Source organism: Geotrypetes seraphini, chromosome 1, assembly GCF_902459505.1.
Source record: "Geotrypetes seraphini chromosome 1, aGeoSer1.1, whole genome shotgun sequence".
Lineage (NCBI taxonomy): Eukaryota > Metazoa > Chordata > Amphibia > Gymnophiona > Dermophiidae > Geotrypetes > Geotrypetes seraphini.
Window position 1 is genome coordinate 313392653 of NC_047084.1, and position 18235 is coordinate 313410887.

Here is an 18235-nt window from a genome sequence, read left to right on the forward strand (position 1 = left end):
CTGGTTCCACCTAGCTCTCAGTTGTCATAGCAGGTCCAGTGAGTTGACACCAGGGGTATTTTTGTTAAGGAGAATAAGAATCAGAATGAAAATTTTTGACCATTAGTTCACGAAAATTAGAAGTAGAAATAATGTGAGGTGTTTTTGTTTTTTTTCCAAAACAAAAACTGAATAGGAATAGAACATGTACTGTTCCAAATAGAATAAGAACTATAAATAACATTTTTTCTTAATAACCCCTCCTCTTTTTTGAAATCGCATTAGGCTTTTATATCGCTGGCCGCAGCAGTAAAAACTCTTATGCTTATAGACTTCCTATAAGCATCGGAGCTAATACCGCCACAGACAATGATAAAAAAGCCTAAAGTGGCTTCATAAAAGGGGGCCAAAATGGCTTAAGAGGAATGAAAATTTTACACATATATATGCATGAACTGAAGAGCTGATTAGGAACTATAATTTTCGGAAGAGGACTGAATGAAAACAAGAATTATTCTGTTTGTTTTGCATGAACTGATATTATTTGTCATGGGTTTGTGACCAAATAAGAACCGAATAAGAACCAAAACTTTTGGAAGAGGACTGAATAAAAATTAGAATTAAGATTGTGGTCAGAACTAGAATAAAATAAGAATAACATTGATTAATCCAATATTCAGCACTATTTAATCAGCCAGGAACAAGATAACCACTGAGTATTAGCACTTAGGCCCGTATTCTATAAACTGCGCCTTAAGTTAGGCACCTAACTTAACTGGTAAAAGCCATTTAAAAATAATTCAAATATTGTTTAACATAAAAATGTAGGTGCCTACTAGCGCCTAGAATGCTGTAAATGACCTTAGACGTTCTAAGGCGCCTCCGTAGACGTGATTCTCATCAAAGGTAGGCACTGGAAACGTAGGCCCTGAAACGTAGGCCTCTAAAACTCTGGCCTACATTTCCAGCGCCCTCCTATGACAAAAGCTGTGATTCTGTAAATGGTGCCATTGCAATTCATTAGGTGGCCACTGATAACCGCACCGTTTGAAGAATCCGGCCCTTAGTAGCTAGTGGACTTAACCGGCTTTTCCCAAAATTTAAAGTGATAGCCAGCTAATTTTATCAGCCAAATCCGGCCACATAAATAGCCAGTCTATCTTTGGCCAGTATATACTTAGCCAGCCAGCGCTTAATATTGATTTAGCCGGCTAACGTTGGCTTTTACAAAGCCATGGTAGAGGTTTTTACCGCTGACCAGTGAGATAAATGTTCTGATGCTCATAGAATTTGTATGAGTGTCAGAGCATTTACCATGCCGGCCCATGGTAGAAATCTCCACCGTGGCTTTGTAAAAGGAGCCCTAAGTTTCTTGTGACCATAAATAGACCAAATATTCGATGCCAATCACCGGAAATGACCTTGCATTGATAATCTGGGCTCAGCACTGGTTGCAAGAGTCAGCCCAGCTAACTCCCACAGTCTAATATCAGGCCTAATATGTTTTGTAACTGAATAAGAACTAAAGCTAAAATTTTATGCTGAACTATTTGGGCTTTTGGCCAGGTACTAGTGACCTGGATTGGCCACCGTGAAGATGGGCTACTGGGCTAGATGGACCATTGGTCTGACCCAGTAAGGCTATTCCTCAAATGTTCATATGTTCTTATCACTGCTTAACACTCTTTCATGACCTGTTGTTCAAGTCAGAGGAGACAACCAGCAATGTAGATGTTTTATAAGGGAGAACTGTCATAATCCAAATGATATATTTATTTATTTAATTCTTTTTCTATTCCATTTTCCCCCCCCACAGCTCAGAACAGATTACAGGTTAAAGATACATAATGTACAGTTAACAGGTTACAATGTGACATAGATTCAGTATTAATTTACGATACAAGTTCTATCCTAGCTTGACGCCTACTAGGGGTCCAATACCAATAAACATAGAGGCATAATCGAAAGAAACATCCAAGTCTGATTTGGACGTAGGGCTCTAGTCGCCCAAAATCGGCAGTGGGAAAAGGTCCATTCTAAAAAAGTACTTCCAATTTTTTTTTTAATCATCTACCTGTACGTTCAGGCGTTTAATCACCCAGACCGCCACTATCTTTATACCGCATTCTCAACCAAAAATTTGTCCAAGTCCCAAATGCCCAGAACAAGACCTTTTAAACATGTGATGCCCAGTCCCTCCTGCCGGAACCCACGAATCCACATCCCAAACCTCCAAATGTCCGCAGCAGTAGGAGTACCCAATTCCTCCTGCCGCTACCTCACCCAGACATCCACCGGCAGTTTTAGCTTAGGTGTTAACTTGATATTCAGTACTGTCTGTGGTTATCTGTGGTTAGCCCTGGACAAGTGATATAAACGGCCTATCACTTTAAATATGGAGACGCCTGATGCTATTATTTTAAAAGAATCAATATTTGATATACTGCCTTTTTTGTGGTCATAATCCAAGTGGTTTACATATCATATACAGATACTTATTTTGTATTTCAGACAATGGAGGGTTAGGTGACTTGCCTAGATTCACAAGGAGCTGCGATGGGAATTAAACTCAGTTCCCCAGAATCTCAGGCCCCTATACTAAGCATTAGGCTATTCCTGTCAGAAATCCCTCAGCAGGGCTGGTCCATGTAATAATTCTACTTCTCAATTAAGATGGACCGATGATACCAACACAGATAAGAGCTGTATCAGAGCTAGAAATGAGAGGTTGGAACAGATGAATTGTTAATCTAAAAAAAAAAGCAAGAAAAACAGTACAATTACTTTTCTTTTGCACTGTTAGGTGTATTCTGAATCTTGAATTACCTTTACACTTAACCTTCTTTCTGAGGGTCTCATTTGCTAATCTGCCTTAACATGTTAATGAACTTTAATGCGTGCTAAAGAGTGCAAGCCCCATTAATCTTAATGGGGGATATTACCCAAATATGCAGTTAACACAAATTAACATGCATTAACATTTAATGAAAGTTAGGTCTTAAATCTTCTAATTAAAGCAACACATCAGATAACAACAACTTTTACAGAAAATAATAACTTCCTGAAGAAATGCAATACGATTAAAATAAGATTTACTCTATATTAATTGGCTAAAAGTTTCTTTACAATTTAAAACGCTTTACTAAGAATGTTTCATGCAGTTTTAATTACAATTCAAAGCTAGGCTTGAACTATCTCAAACTTCTCATGATATTTCTTGGTGGAAAAATAACTTGTCTTTTATTTTTAGCAGTATCTTCAAAAAGAAAATTACTAGTTTTATTTCAGAATTGACATTCCACTTCATTGGCTAACAAAGATGAATAATTAATACGAGTTAGAATTTGAAGATATATTAAGTGATGTTAAAGTATAAAATGTATGTATTTTATGTTACGTTTATTGAGAGTTTAAAAATGAATAAAGATTAAAAATATATATCAAAACCCTGCTATTCAAAAAATGTATCTAGATATCAATTCTCATCCCCTTGTCCTTCCCCTTTCTTGTAAATTTCCCTCCAAAGTCTCTACAACTCTTGTAATCTTCACTCCAAAGACTCAACCAAGTAAACAGCACTCTAAATTGTAATTTTCCTGGAAATGTCCAGTTAACTTCTTTTGTAATCCGCCTAGAACTGCAAGGTACTGGCGGAATAAAAGTCACTAATGTAATATATTGTAATATTTGGTCACCTAACAAGATAATACAAGCTGAGTGTCACTGTTTTATTCAGTCAATTAAATCATTAAGGGCCTTAAGTAATTCAGCTAGGCAGGGGACTCCTACCAGACAAACTATCCATTGATAATTCGGTGGCACTTAAGTAGGCAGTGTCCCTAAATATCAGCAGTGACAGCCCCTGTGCTTCTTGGTGAGGGCAGGTGCAATCCAGGGGTGGCGTCTTGGTGATATTCAGTTCCAGTGCCTGGATAGCTAACTGGGCAGACAGGATCACATAAAAAGCAGTCCTTTCTTTTCTCAGTTAGCAACAGTCTGGGCACCAGCATTGAACATTAACTGGTGCTTGAATAACTTCCAGTCAGTGGCCTGAAGTCACTGTCCTAACCAACCCACCTGGCAGAGCATACCCCTCCCCTCAGAAGAGCATCTGACTCCCCTGACTCTGATCTCTTCTCCCTCCTCCTATGAAGGAACAACACCCAACTAGGATTTCCTCTTCCTTCCCCTTCACCCTCCCAGAAGAGCAACTGATCCCCCCAACACCAATCCCTATTCTCTCCCGCCCCTGCTGCTATCCAAATATTGTCGTTCCTCCCCATCGCCTCTCGTTCCAGTAAGTCATTGTTTGTCAGTTGGTCTTTTGTCTTTCGTTTTTGTTGTTGTTTTGCTGTACTCTTTTTTTAACAAAACTTTGTAAAACCACTTTGAATGCTGATAAGGCGATATATCATATTTTAATAAACTTGAAGAGCATCTGTCCTCCCGTGTTCCCTTCTCCCTCTCTCCGCCCCTGCAGTACATTGGTCCTAGAGGTTATGGCAGCCATTTTCAATGTGGAGCTGCAATGAGCTGGAATGAGTGGCCATTTCTCCTGTCTTTTTTCCAGAGGGACCTATAGGGGATGGGAGGGCATGAGAGATCCTTGTTGGGAAGCCCAATGCTTTTCCTGAGGGAAGGAATGGCATCCTTTTTTGGGAGTCTCAATGTTCTTTCAGGAGGGAGCAGAAAGGGAGGGAAAGAGGGAGATCAGAGTTGGGAAGTCAGATGCTATTCCATGAAGGCAGCTGAAGGAGAGGGGATCAGAATTAGGGGGAGGGGTGAGTCAAACCTGGAGAGACAATCTTCTGCCTTGCTGCGCCATATGTTTGGAACAAGCTGCCCAAATCCCTATGACGGGCTCCGTCTCTGTCAGTGTTCAAGGTCCAGTTAAAAGCCCACCTCTTTGAGAGTGCTTTTGACTCCTAACTCCACTCATCTTGGGTTCTGCAACCCTATATGTCATGCCCATCTGTCCAAGTTAGATTGTAAGCTCTTCTGAGCTGAGACCTTCTATAAATGTCAAAATGTACAGCACTGCATACGCCTTTCAGTGCTATATAAGGGATAAGTAGTAGCAGTATGTATGAATACTGGCTGGGACCTGCTTACAGGGCAGGATTAATTTGTTGAGGGCCCCCCCCCATCCAAACCCACCCCGCCCCCATTTATTTACCCATTTTTTAAATTTATGTCCACTTTATTTCTTTTATTTTAAAATTCAAAACAAACAACAAAGACTACCATACCAGTGCAAGTGTACAGTTTTTCTTCTATGCAACCTCCAAACATCTCTGAACAAATCCCTCCTTCTTTCCTAGAGGAAAAGATCTTCATCTGGCAGGGCTTTGGGAAGCCCACCAATTTATATTTTGCATATGGATAGGAGGCATGGGGCATGGCAGGAAGAAAATTTAGTGCCCATCATATTATTGGACTAATACATTTCTCAATTAGCTTTCAGAGGTTAAAACCTCTTTCTTCAGGTCAATAAACTATACTGCTGTTACAGTATCCCTGTTCTGAGCTGAGGAAAGGAGTTATGATCTCTGAATTAGTAAAAAAAATGTATTAAAATTAGTCCAATAAACAGGATCACCTTATTTCTATTTTCTTTTAATAAACGATTATCAACACAGCTCCAATAATACTTTATCCTAAAGCAAAAATAAATAAATTAAACAAATATAAATTTTTTTTCTACCTTTGTTGCCTGGTTTCTGCTTTCCTCATCTTCTCATCATTCTGTTCTTTCCATCCACTGTCTGCCCACTCTCTACATCTTCTATATGGCATTTGCTCTCTTTCTGTGCCTCTTCCAGGAACTGTATGCATTTCCTTTCATCTTTCCCTCCCCTCCACATTGGGGTGGCATCCATCTACTTCTCTCCGCCCCCCCCCTTTCATGGTGTGGCATTTGTCTTCTTCCCTTCCATCTCTCCCTCCCTCCCAGCAGATTTTAGCATCTCTCTCTCCTCCTTTCCTCCTCTCAGGTCTGGTATCTGTCTCCTCCCCTTCCCCCTGCTCTGGCATCTCTCTCTCCAATCCCTTCCTCCTTTTCTTCCTTCTCAATTTATTTTCTGCCTCTGAGGACTGAATAGCAAGAAAGAATTTAGATGATTTCCCTCTTTCATTGTGTCTACCTACAGCTTGCCACCTCTTTCCGTCACCCCGTCCAGTATCTAACTCTATCCTCTTCACCCAATCCAGCATGTGCCCTTTCTTCTTTTTCCTCCGCACTTCCTTCCAGCATCTGCTCCACTCTCTCCCCCACAGTTCCATCTACTGTTCACCCTCTGTATCGCCCCTTCCATCCACTGCCCTCTCTGCCCTTTCTATCCAGTGTTCGCCCTCTCTCTCTTCCATATGGCATCTTCTGTCTTTCTATGTCCCTTCAATAAACTGTCTGTCTTGTGCCCCTTTCATTTCAGCTTGACCCCCTCTCCATTTTTCTGTCTCCACCCCTTCCCCTATGCTCTGGCATCTCTCTCTTCTCCTTTTCTTCCTACTCAACCCCATGGCCTGACATCTCTCTCCTTTCTTTCTCTTTTATCTCTCCCTCCACCCTCCATTAGCTGGCATTTTCTCTCCTTCCTTCCCTTCTCTCTCACTCTATGGTCTGGTATTTCTTTTCCTTCCTTTCCCTCCCATGGTCTTGGAATCTCTCTTCATTCTCCTTCCTTCCCTCTCTCTCCCCAATTGGGTGCATCAGCATTTCTCTCCCCTCCCCCCCAAATCTGTCATAGTCCTTGCGCTACACAATGAATCGCTTCAACGGTAATCTTGGACAGAAACACAAGGCCAAATGTTCTCCAAGCACAAGTCTTGCAACAGGAAAAACTCGGAGAACATTTTCTGCACAGTGCATTCCTTGGTGCAATGTAGCACAAAGCATTCAGTGCTGGGCATCTGCCGGCGGTCCACAAGCAACTTGAGCCTTCTCCAGCTCTAGGGCGCAAAGTGAGTGAGAGAGGAAGGAGAGGAGAAGGGGGTGGGGAGAGCGGCACTCACCCATTTATGTTCAGCGGTGCTCTCCTCGGGGGCAGACACGATGAGGAAAGGCGACGGCTCAGAGCGGGTCTCCCTCAGCTGTCCGGATACAAGCCACTGTGGCCGCACGAGGGAGATGTGCGGGACGCGTCTGATGCTGCAACTGCCAAAAGTGTCTCGCGCTCTGGGACCAGAGCGTGCCAGTGTTAAAGCAAACTGAACTGAGGCTGCGGGGCTCTAACGTTGCATGCTCCGGCTTCCCTTCTTCATCGAAATAGGGATGACATCACTTCCTGTTTCAGAGAAGGGAAGCCGGCACACGCAGCGTTAGAGCACCGGGCTTGAGCTCAGTTCACTTGTAAGGGAAGGGAGGGAGGGAAGCTGACCTCACCAGGCAGTCGGGGGCCCCCCTGCCTGTTTGCTCCTCCCCTAAAGTTGGCCCTGGGCCCCCCATGATATTTTTGGGCACTAAGCACATGCCTACTGGGCCTACCCTTTAATTCGGCCCTGCCTGCATACATATTGGCTCTAAGGCTGGTGTAACCACAGATGTCTAAAAATAAGGTGCACTGAAACTAGGCTATGCTAATATTCTAAAATGGAATGTGAACATCCAAATGCTACTGTAGAATAGACGTTACCCGGGTAGCATCAGGGTGCCTAGACGGAGGCACACACTTAAAATATTGCAACTAAAACCTTTTAGCTCTTTTATAGCTATAATTGGCAGGTACTAGGATAGAGGTCAACAAACTACAGGCACCATGTCAACATGATTACTAGAAAGTCAAACCTGGCACCTAGTTCTTGTACACAGAGCCCTTTGGCAGCAACTTCAGGGCCCACACAAAGCATACTGCAACAGCAATGCATTCAGGTCAATGCAGCCACACTTTGCTGAAAGGGCAACCTATCATTAGCTAGTGCCCAAGTGCCACTAGTTGGTGCTAGTCAAGGAGAATGGGTACCATGGTTGTGCAACAATCTGATGTGACCACAAGGCATTTTCACCACTAGGTAACATAAAAGCATAAGCATTGCCTTCCTGCAGTGTATCGCAAACTGTGTGCCATGGCACATTAGTGTGCCTCCTGAAATTTCAGGTGTGTCGCGAAATGCTGGGGAGAAGGAGAAGCGCCGGATGACTGCCTACAGGATATGCCTCTCATGGCAAGAGGCACATAAGAACATAAGAATTGCTGCTGCTGGGTCAGACCAGTGGTCCATCGTGCCCAGCAGTTCGCTCCCACGGCGGCCCTTAGGTCAAAGACCAGTGCCCTAACTGAGACCAGCCCTACCTACGTACATTCTGTTCAGCAGGAACTTGTCTAACTTTGTCTTGAATCCCTGGAGGGTGTTTTCCCCCATGACAGACTCCGGAAGAATGTTCCACTTTTCTACCACTCTCTGGGTGAAGAAGAACTTCCTTACGTTCATATGGAATCTATCCCCTTTCAACTTTAGGGAGTGCCCTCTCGTTCTCCCTACTTTGGAGAGGGTGAACAACCTGCCCTTATCTACTATGTCTATTCCCTTCACTACCTTGAATGTTTCGATCATGTCCCCTCTCAGTCTCCTCTTTTCAAGGGAGAAGAGGCTCAGTTTCTCTAATCTTTCACTGTAAGGCAGCTCCTCCAACCCCTTAACCATCTTAGTCGCTCTTCTTTGGACCCTTTCGAATAGTACCGTGTCCTTCTTCATGTGTGGCGACCAGTGCTGGATGCTCCAGGTGAGGGCGCACCATGGCCCGGCACAGCAGCATGATAACCTTCTCCGATCTGTTTGTGATCCCCTTCTTTATCATTCCTAGCATTCTGTTCACCCTTTTTGCCGCTGTCGCACATTGCGTAGATGGCTTCATTGACTTATTGATCAGAACTCCCAAGTCCATTTCCTGGGGGGTCTCTGCAAGTACCGCCCCGGACATCCTGTATCCGTGCATGAGATTTTTGTTACCGACATGCATCACTTTACACTTATCCACGTTGAACCTCATCTGCCATGTCGATGGCCTTTCCTCGAGCCTGATTATGTCACGTTGCAGATCTTCGCAATCCCCCCTGCGTCTTCACTACTCTGAATAACTTTGTATCATCTGCAAATTTAATCATGTCGCTCGTCGTACCTATGTTCAGATCGTTTATAAAGATGTTGAAGAGCACGGGTCCAAGCACCGAGCCCTGTGGCACACCATTGGTGACCCTGTTTCCTATGCTCCAGCCAGTTTTTAATCCAAGTAAGTATTTCACCCTCCTGTAGACAATCAAATGCATCTTCCCTGCTGCGCATCTTCCCTGCCACGCATCTTCCCTGCTGGCACCTATCACTGGAGGCTCAGAGCTCATCTGGAATGCCTTTGCGCATGTGCATGATGTCATCATGTTGACATCACACACTTCTGGGATGCCTTGAGCCGTGGCCACTACGTTCAGTGTGCCGCGGCTAGACAAAGTGTGCGGGACACTGCCATACTGAGACAGACCGAAGCCCAGTATCCTGTTTCCAACAGTGGCCAATCCAGGTCACAAGTACCTGGCAAGATCCCATAAGAGTAAAACAGATTTTATGCTGCTTATCCCAGGTATAAACTGTGGATTTCCCAAGTCCCTCTTAATAATGGCTTTTGGATTTCTCTTTTAGGAACTTGTCCCCCCCCTATTAGTGTGAGGAGTGGTGGTGTCTGTCTCTACCCTGTGATTGAATAAGATGGATAAGCTGACAGAATTTACACTGTATAGAGAGGGATCAGATGCGGGTGTCCTCTGTCATTCCTACTGCAAACAAAATGAACGAAAACATCAAAACAATAAAATATGGAGGTAGCCCATAAAAATATTGCAATAAGCTTATGATACATAAGAATGAATACTTATGAATGTAGAGCACATTCACGCAAGATTTCAAGATCTCAATTCCACACCAGTTTGGTGAAAAAAATAAAAATAAAAATAAAACAGAATGTAACTTACAAGAGAAGTTGCTGAAAGGTTCTCAGCCCAACGAGAAGAAAATGATGTGGAGCCAAGACACTTACAAGTTACACTTCCCCCTCCCCATTCACGGTTTCGACACTTGCGATTTCACATATTCGTGATTTTTTTTTGGGGGGGAGGGGGAACCCCCCCCCCCATAGTTTAGCACGTTCCTGCCTCTCTCCAGCCTTCCTCCTGGCATCCCGGCCTTACCTGGTGGTCTAGCGGGCTTTTGGGGCAGGAGCGATCTTCCTATGCTCCAGCCCCGTGTAGATCGCCAATAGGAAATGGCTGCCGTGAGCTTCTATCATAGTCTCGAGAGACTACAGGAACTCACGGCAGTCATTTCCTATTGGTGATCTGCACGGGGCAGGAGCATAGGAAGATCGCTCTTGCCCCGAAAGCCTGCTAGACCACCAGGTAAGGCCAGGATGCTGAGGGAAAGGCGGGAGGGAGGCGGGGGTGGGTCAGAGCTAGACGAGAAGATATTCGCGGTTTTTCTCAATTCGCGGTCCGGCTCTGCCCCTATCCCCCGCGAATACCGAGAGAGAAGTGTATTCTACACTTTATTTGACACTTTTTGTTTTAATGATATGAAATGAAATAAAAACTGTCAAGAAAAGTGTGGAATAACTTGTATTTCATGGCTCCACATCATTCTCTTCTCGGTTGGGTCAAGTACTTTCCAGCAGCCCCTCCTAATAGATTACATTAGCAAAACTTTCTGCCAAAAAAGTATACTCTGCATCCTGAATTACTTTCCTAACCACTTAACTCCTTTTTAAGAGTCTCATTTACTGCTGTGCATTGCCATGTTAATGCACACTAATGCCTATTAATGCATGTTAAATAATGCAAGCCCCATTAATTTCAATGGGACCTTTTTACTCAGCATGAGGTTAACTCAAATTAACGCGCATTAACGTGTTAATGGAAGTCAACAAATTAAGCCCAATACAGTGATGTCGGCATTGGTTGCATGGACCTCTAAAAACATGCCAACTGTGAGACACACCATAGAAGGGGCATGCCCAAGGGCTATGTCTTGCTTCTTAGTATGTCCCCATCTATGTCCCTTCATGTGTACATAGGACACCTAAAACTTAGAATCAAACTTAGTGACTCCTAAAGGAGGCTTAAGTGTCAATAGGTGTCCTAATCTTGGCCTACATGAGTGCGCTTAAGTCCAAAACAGCCACCTACAGGAAACCTTCCCCATAACCATGTCTACTTTCTGGTAGGTGTCTTGGACTAGGTGCCTACTCCAAAAAGGTAGGAGCCTACCAAACAAGGCCCCTACCATCCAATTAAGTTCAATTTATGACTATTACAAGGTGCTACTTGTTAGTTATTGGCACTGATTAAGCCTTCTAATTAAGTCAGATGCCTAGATTGGCTAGGCAGATCTATCTAGGCGCCTATCTTTAGGTGTCATATATAGAATCAGGGCCATACTGTCTAACTTGGTTTGGGTGGGTTATTTGGAGTTTACACATTTTTTCTACTTTTATTCAGTTTGTTGTTATTCGGGGTTTAAAATGTGTTGAACCTCTCATTCTGTTCCACTTGGGGCTTTTCTATAAAAGGTGTGCCTCAAGTTAGGTTATAATTATGCACCTAACTTTAAATACTCAAATGGAAGTTAGGTGCTTAACTGCACTTAGGCACTATTCTATAAAGTAATGCCTAAGGGGCTCATTTAAAAAAAAAAAATATCGCATAAAATGGCACTTGGACATCTTACTCACCAAGCTATCTAAGTGACAATTTTCAAAACTAAACCCCACTTTTACAAAATCATAAAAGGGATTTTTAATACTGGCCAGCATGCTAAATTTTTTGCGCTGCTCCCCATGCTCATAACTCTATGAGCGTCGGAGCAGTGCAGAGCATTCAGCATGCTGGCCAGCGCTAAAAACCACTTTTGCGGTTTTGTAAAATGTATTAATGTTAATGGGGCTTGTTATAGTCATGTTTTGGGTGGGATTTGGGCAGTCTTAGCACTTGGACATATTGCGGTGATAATCAAACAATTCCCAAGAGGTCCAGGACGGAACTTAGACCTGTTTAAAAAGTGTCTAAGTGCCAAAAATATACCCAAATTGGTCAAATGACCACTGGAGGGATTAATTAATGACCCCCCCCCCCACTCGCCCAGTGGTCACAGCCCCCACTCCCCCAAAATCAAAAAATACATACCTATCTCTAAAACAGCAGTACCTGGTATGGGAAAGCCTAGTAGAGCAGCACACAGAGTCATAAGTAGCCTGGTGGATGGGCTAGTGAACCATAGACAGGAAGACCCAGACCCATAAGCCACTTCAACCACATTTATGGTGGAAAGTGTGAGCCCACCAAAACCCTACTATCCAGCAATATAGGTGCCACCTGCAGCCATATGGGCTATTGGGGTGGCAGACAGGTGGATATAGTAGGTTTAGAGGGAGTTTTGGAGGGCTCACCAGAAATTATAAGAGGGTTATGGTGAGATGTATATCTGGCATACTTTATGTGAAGTTCACAGCGGTGCCCTCTAAGGTGCCCCACTGTTCTCTTGGTATGTCTGTGTGGCCAGTCCATTATAGTGATGGCCCCTCCCACATCCAAATGGTCTGGATTTGAACATTTTGAACTTGGCCATTTTTGGTGAAAATAATTAGGCATTTTGCAGTAGTTTGCCTGTTACTGTGTGTTAAACTGCATGTTGCTTAATTTTTTCATATGTGTCTGTCAGGAAGTCTGGCAGGTCACAGGAAACACAGTTCTTCATTACCTTGTCCTACAGTGGTCTTCCTTAGATATGACAAATTTAGATGAGAAAGTTGAGCATATGGAACCTTGATTTTTCAGAGAGCTTAGATGAAGTAGCCCCTATAGTAAAACTGACAGATGGTTCTTGAGGACCCTGTTATCCAGCATTTAATAATAATAATAACTTTATTTTTCTATACCGCCATAATCTTGCGACTTCTAGGCGGTTTACAATGAAAGAGAGCTGTACAATCAGCGAATTACAAGGTGAGATCAGGTAGGCAGTCACTGAGTAATCAGTATTTACCGGTTACAAATAGGTTACAGTATAATCTTAATCATTTTACATCAAAGGGGCTGGATGGTCAGCAAATTACAGAATACAGGTGGTGAGGAAGACACTGAATAGTCAAGAGAGGAACAGAATACGTTTGTGAAGAATACATTTGTGAAGAAGTGTAGTATCAACATAAAGAGAAAGATTTTAGGATGGGAGGGCATTGTCTGGCTGGGAAATAAATCTATTGAATAGAGCGGTCTTAATTTATTTCCAAAAGGTGCCATAGGTCTGCCTGGCTTTGTCGGTGAGATTGTCTAGCCAGGTTTGCTGTCTGGCAGCTTGAAACTTAAAAGTTCTAAACAGAAAGGTTCTATATTTGCAACCTATGATCTTTGGGTAGGCAGAGGTTGCGATTTCTGGTTGACCTTGTGGGGGTGTAAAGTTCGAAGTAAGGTTATAGGTAAATTGGGGCCATTTCCCACACCAGTTTGTAGCAAAAAAACAGAAAAGACTGCTTAAACTGCTTAAACAACAAAAAAATCAGCTTGAAAGGAGATGGTGAGAAACCCAAATAATTGAAGAAAGACAATGATATAGAGATCATTTTGAGAGATATTCTTTTCTTCTATATTGATGACCTTTTTACACAAGTGCAAAGCTATTTTCCAATTATAGAATATGAGGGGCTGATGAAAAGTTCTCAGCCCAACCAACAAAGTTGGGGCAGTCTCCATCAAGGGCTATACACGTGGAGAGGCATTTTCGATAGTATAAGTCTAAGGTTGGACATTTTAGGGCAGAATGACCACAAACCCTAGAGAAAAAATGTCCATTTTCAAAGCTGCCAGACGTCTATCTTTTATTTTTTTTTAAATGACCTATGTATAAGTTTTGGTCCTTAGGATGTCTACCTTTTTTGGACATTTTCAAAAATAAAAATGTCCACATGAAAAGCGCAGAAAAGCTAGTTTTGTAGACGTACCCAACTACCTTGTCTGATCATGGCAGAAAAATCCCCATCAGCTGAGATGGTTTCAGGGATTCCTGCTGGCTCAGTAGAAGGGGATGCCCCCTGCCAGGATCAGCTGGAGCCCTATACCCCTCCCCCCAACATCCCCTCTCCCACATCCCTGGACTCCCCCATCACCAGACACCTTAAGCACTGTATATTTATATTTTATAGAGCCTGTGATTAAAGAAGAAATTAATTTAAAATTAAAAAATATTGACCATTTGTCACTTTACCATGACCGTTGATGAATACATCACCCCCAGTAAGGGCACGAAAAAGCAAAAAAGGTGTTTGAGGTCTGGTAATTAAATACACTCAATATAAGTTTGTTCTCTACTATTGGATATATTAGTTTATTGAACAAATTGATTTTTTCCTTATTTTGTCGAGCTTTAACCACTGCGCCACACTCTCCCACCTATCATATTTCCCCTCTTTCCCCTTTCTCCAAAGTATACACATTGAGATATTTAAGTCTGTCTCTGCACATCTTATGACGAAGACCACTGACCATTTTAGTAGCTCTCCTGTGGACCAAATTCATCCCGTTTATATTTTTCTTGAAGGTCTCCAGAATTGTACGCAATATTCCAAATTAGGTCACACCAAAGTCTTATACAGAGGCATCAATGCCTCCTTTTTCCTACTGGCCATACCTCTCCCTATGCACCCTAGTATCCTTCTAGCTTTTGCCATCACCTTTTCAACCACAGTGGAATAGCTGTGAAGGTTGGTGCCCAGGGAGGTTGGTTCCTGGCATTGCCATGTTGTGCGCTCCCTGCTACTCCCACGCCTCTTGAAATGCTCACTGACATGAGCTCCCAATATATATCAAGTTACCACCTGAATATGAGAAATTCAACACACAAGTTCCTCAGAATGCCACACCTAATACGTGTGTGGTAGCCGTCCTCATAGGAACATTATAGTATGTAGATTTGTTTTTTTATAACGATTCATAATACTAATAAAGTGCAAGTGCTTCAATAAATTATATAATTGTCATTTTTAAAGAATTGCTGCAATGGCAATACTTAGCTTTATGAAACTGGGTCTGCCTCAATCCCCACCGACACGTTTCATAATTTCATCAGGGTCGGGGATAGGGAGAGCAGAGCAGTTCAAAGTCTTAGCAAAATGCTAAATCCCTATTAGATGTGCCGGGATTTAGCATTTTGCTAAGACTTTGAACTGCTCTGCTCTCCCTATCCCCGACCCTGATGAAATTATGAAACGTGTCGGTGGGGATTGAGGCAGACCCAGTTTCATAAAGCTAAGTATTACCATTGCAGCAATTCTTTAAAAATGACAATTATATAATTTATTGAAGCACTTGCACTTTATTAGTATTATGAATCGTTATAAAACAACAAATCTACACACTATAATGTTCCTATGAGGACAGCTACCACACACGTATTAGGTGTGGCATTCTGAGGAACTTGTGTGTTGAATTTCTCATATTCAGGTGGTAACTTGATATATATTGGGATTTCAGTATTGTCATTTTAGTGCACATTTAGATTTTGAGTATCAGAACACTGACATGAGCAGCATCTTCCACCTGCTGCTTACGCTGGCCTTGGCTCCCTTCTGATGTCACATCCTGGTCCTTCGACCAGGAAATGAAGTCAGAAGGGGGTTGAGGCCAGCGCAAACAGCAGGCAGAAAATGCTCCTCATGCCAGTGAACATTTCAAGAAGTAAGTTGGGTTAGCGGAGAGAAAGAAAGGCACCAGTGCCCCTGCAAAGAGGGTGCCCAGGGTGTTCTGCCCCCCACCCCTCCTTACTAAGCCACTGAACATCCAAGTCCCGCGCTCCTCTTTCATGCACAAAAGTTCTTCACCCCCTAAACTGTACCATTCCCTTGGACTTTTGCAGCCCTAATGCATGACTTTGCATTTCTTAGCATTAAATCTTAGCTGCCAAATTTCAGACCATTCTTCAAGCTTCGCTAGGTCCTTCCTTGTTATTTACACCATCAGGGGTGTTTACGCTATTGCATATTTTGGTGTCATCCACAAAGAGACAAATCATACCTGACAGCTCTTCAGCAATATCGCTTACAAAAATGTTGAAAAGAACAGGCCCAAGAACCAAACCTTGAGGCCCACCACTGGTAATATCCCTTTCCTCAGAGTGATCTCCACTGACCACTACCCTCAATCACCTTCTACTCAACCAGTTTCTGACCTAATCCATCACTTTGGGGCACATTCCAAGGGCACTTGGTATATTTATTAGACTCCTGTGATTTAGCAATCACACAGAAGCTTATTAAATGCATACTCTTTAGCCACCCAGAAAACTGTTTAAAATATTTATCAACCTTTATCTTAAATAGCACATTGGGTTTGGAGAGTGTTATTCAATCTAGAGCTGTGCAACTCATTAAAGCTTTCAGTTAAAAGTGTATGAAAGAGAATAAATGTAAGTATCTGCCTTTAACCAGCAGATGGTGAAATGGCTGCTTTATGTAACTTGATGTTGAATGAGAGCAACAGTGGCAAGTAACAGGCATTTGGAGATGCAGATCTCCCATAAGAGCCATAGAAATATGTTGCTTATGAGCAACAATGCCAAATAAAGGGTTAAAGTCATGTGAATGGAACTGAAATGTTTCTATTTTAAGATTCATCTAATGTGGTTCTGTGCATGACAAAGATAATGCACCATGTAACGTACATATCACCAAAACTATGTGTATAATGGATATTGGTTTACTCCAAATTGCATTGAACTAGCACCATCTCCTGGGGATTATCATGAACATCAAGCCCTTACTGATTACACTACGTAACAATTTTTTTTTTTTGGTTCCTGGGTATTGTATTTTCCCATATATAGGCCACGGCCTATACATGAGTTTTACAAACCCGTGTATGAGGCGGCCTAAATAAAAATTTTAAGTCGGCCCTCCCCCCACCCCGGTACCTTTTCCAGAAGCCCCCTCACTAGCAAGTGGCTCGGGTCTCTAGCGGCATCCAACCTGCCCCCACACCGTTTGCTGAGTGGCTGAGGCCAGTTCTCACGAGTCCCGCGAGAGCTGACATCAGCCATTCAGCAGCCGGTGCAGGGGCAGGCCGGATGCCAAAGAGATCACGGCTGCCCTGCACCTCTAGAGACCCGAGCCACGTGCCAGTGAGGGGGCTTCTGAAAAAGGAACCGGAGGTAGGGGGGATGAATGAAAAAGGAAGGGGAAGTACCGGAAGATAAGCCGTGGCTAATACCATGGGGCAGCTTATCTTCCAATTTTTAAACATAGACTTCTGAGGCCTATACATGGGTGCAGCCTATGCAGAGGGGTGGCCTATATGCAGGGAAATATGGTAATAAGCTTTCTTAATTGCCTATGCCACAAAAGTATATAAAATGGCTATCATTCCCTGCAAACTTTGCTTTTGAAACCAGGACATTCATATTTTGAAATTTACCTTTTTTGCAGAAAATTCTGGATTGATTCCAAGCTGAGTAAACTTAGGGAACCTTTTAACAAGGCGCAGACATCCAGCAGATGCATTTTGCTATCTATGCAGCCAATTTATCAAGACAAGATACTCCATAACTTCCTCTCTGACATCAGAATTGACATCAGGGAGGGAGCAGCTGGTCAGCCCGGCCCTTCTGTTTACCATGTCGGGAAGAAGGTAGAATGCAAAGGTAATGCAAGTCTATCATGGAGCCCGGGATGGGCTCCACGATCGACTTGCATTGCCTTCACGATCGACCTTTTGGACATCCCTGTTCTACATGATAGCATAGAGGGGAAGAGAGTCATGAAGTTTGCTATCCCAAGAATCTGACGAGAACCCACTGACTACTCAGGCAACTGCTAATTCTGCATGGTGGACCCTTCCAAATGTCAAACTGGCAAGCATGCATCTACAATCACATATCCGGACATTCCTTCATCAATTACCACATTGCCCTGAGCTCTCCACTCCCCCAGAGAGAGAGAGAGAGAGAGCAGCAAGTCAAAGAGTGAAGGAGACGTTGTAGATCCAATTTGCAATGTCAGTGCTGCAGCTGAGAGAAACCCATTCTATCCAAACCCAAAAGACCTTAATGCCTTGATCAGAAATCTTGGTCTCACCAAGTCCAATGCCTAGCTTTTGACATCTAGGCTCAAGCCGTGAAACTTATTGGATGAAAGTGTGCAAGTCACAGATCAGAGGAAGTACCACTAAGTTTTTCAACTTTCTTTACCCATCAAGATGAGCTCTGCTTCTGCCACAATGTGACCAATCTGTTT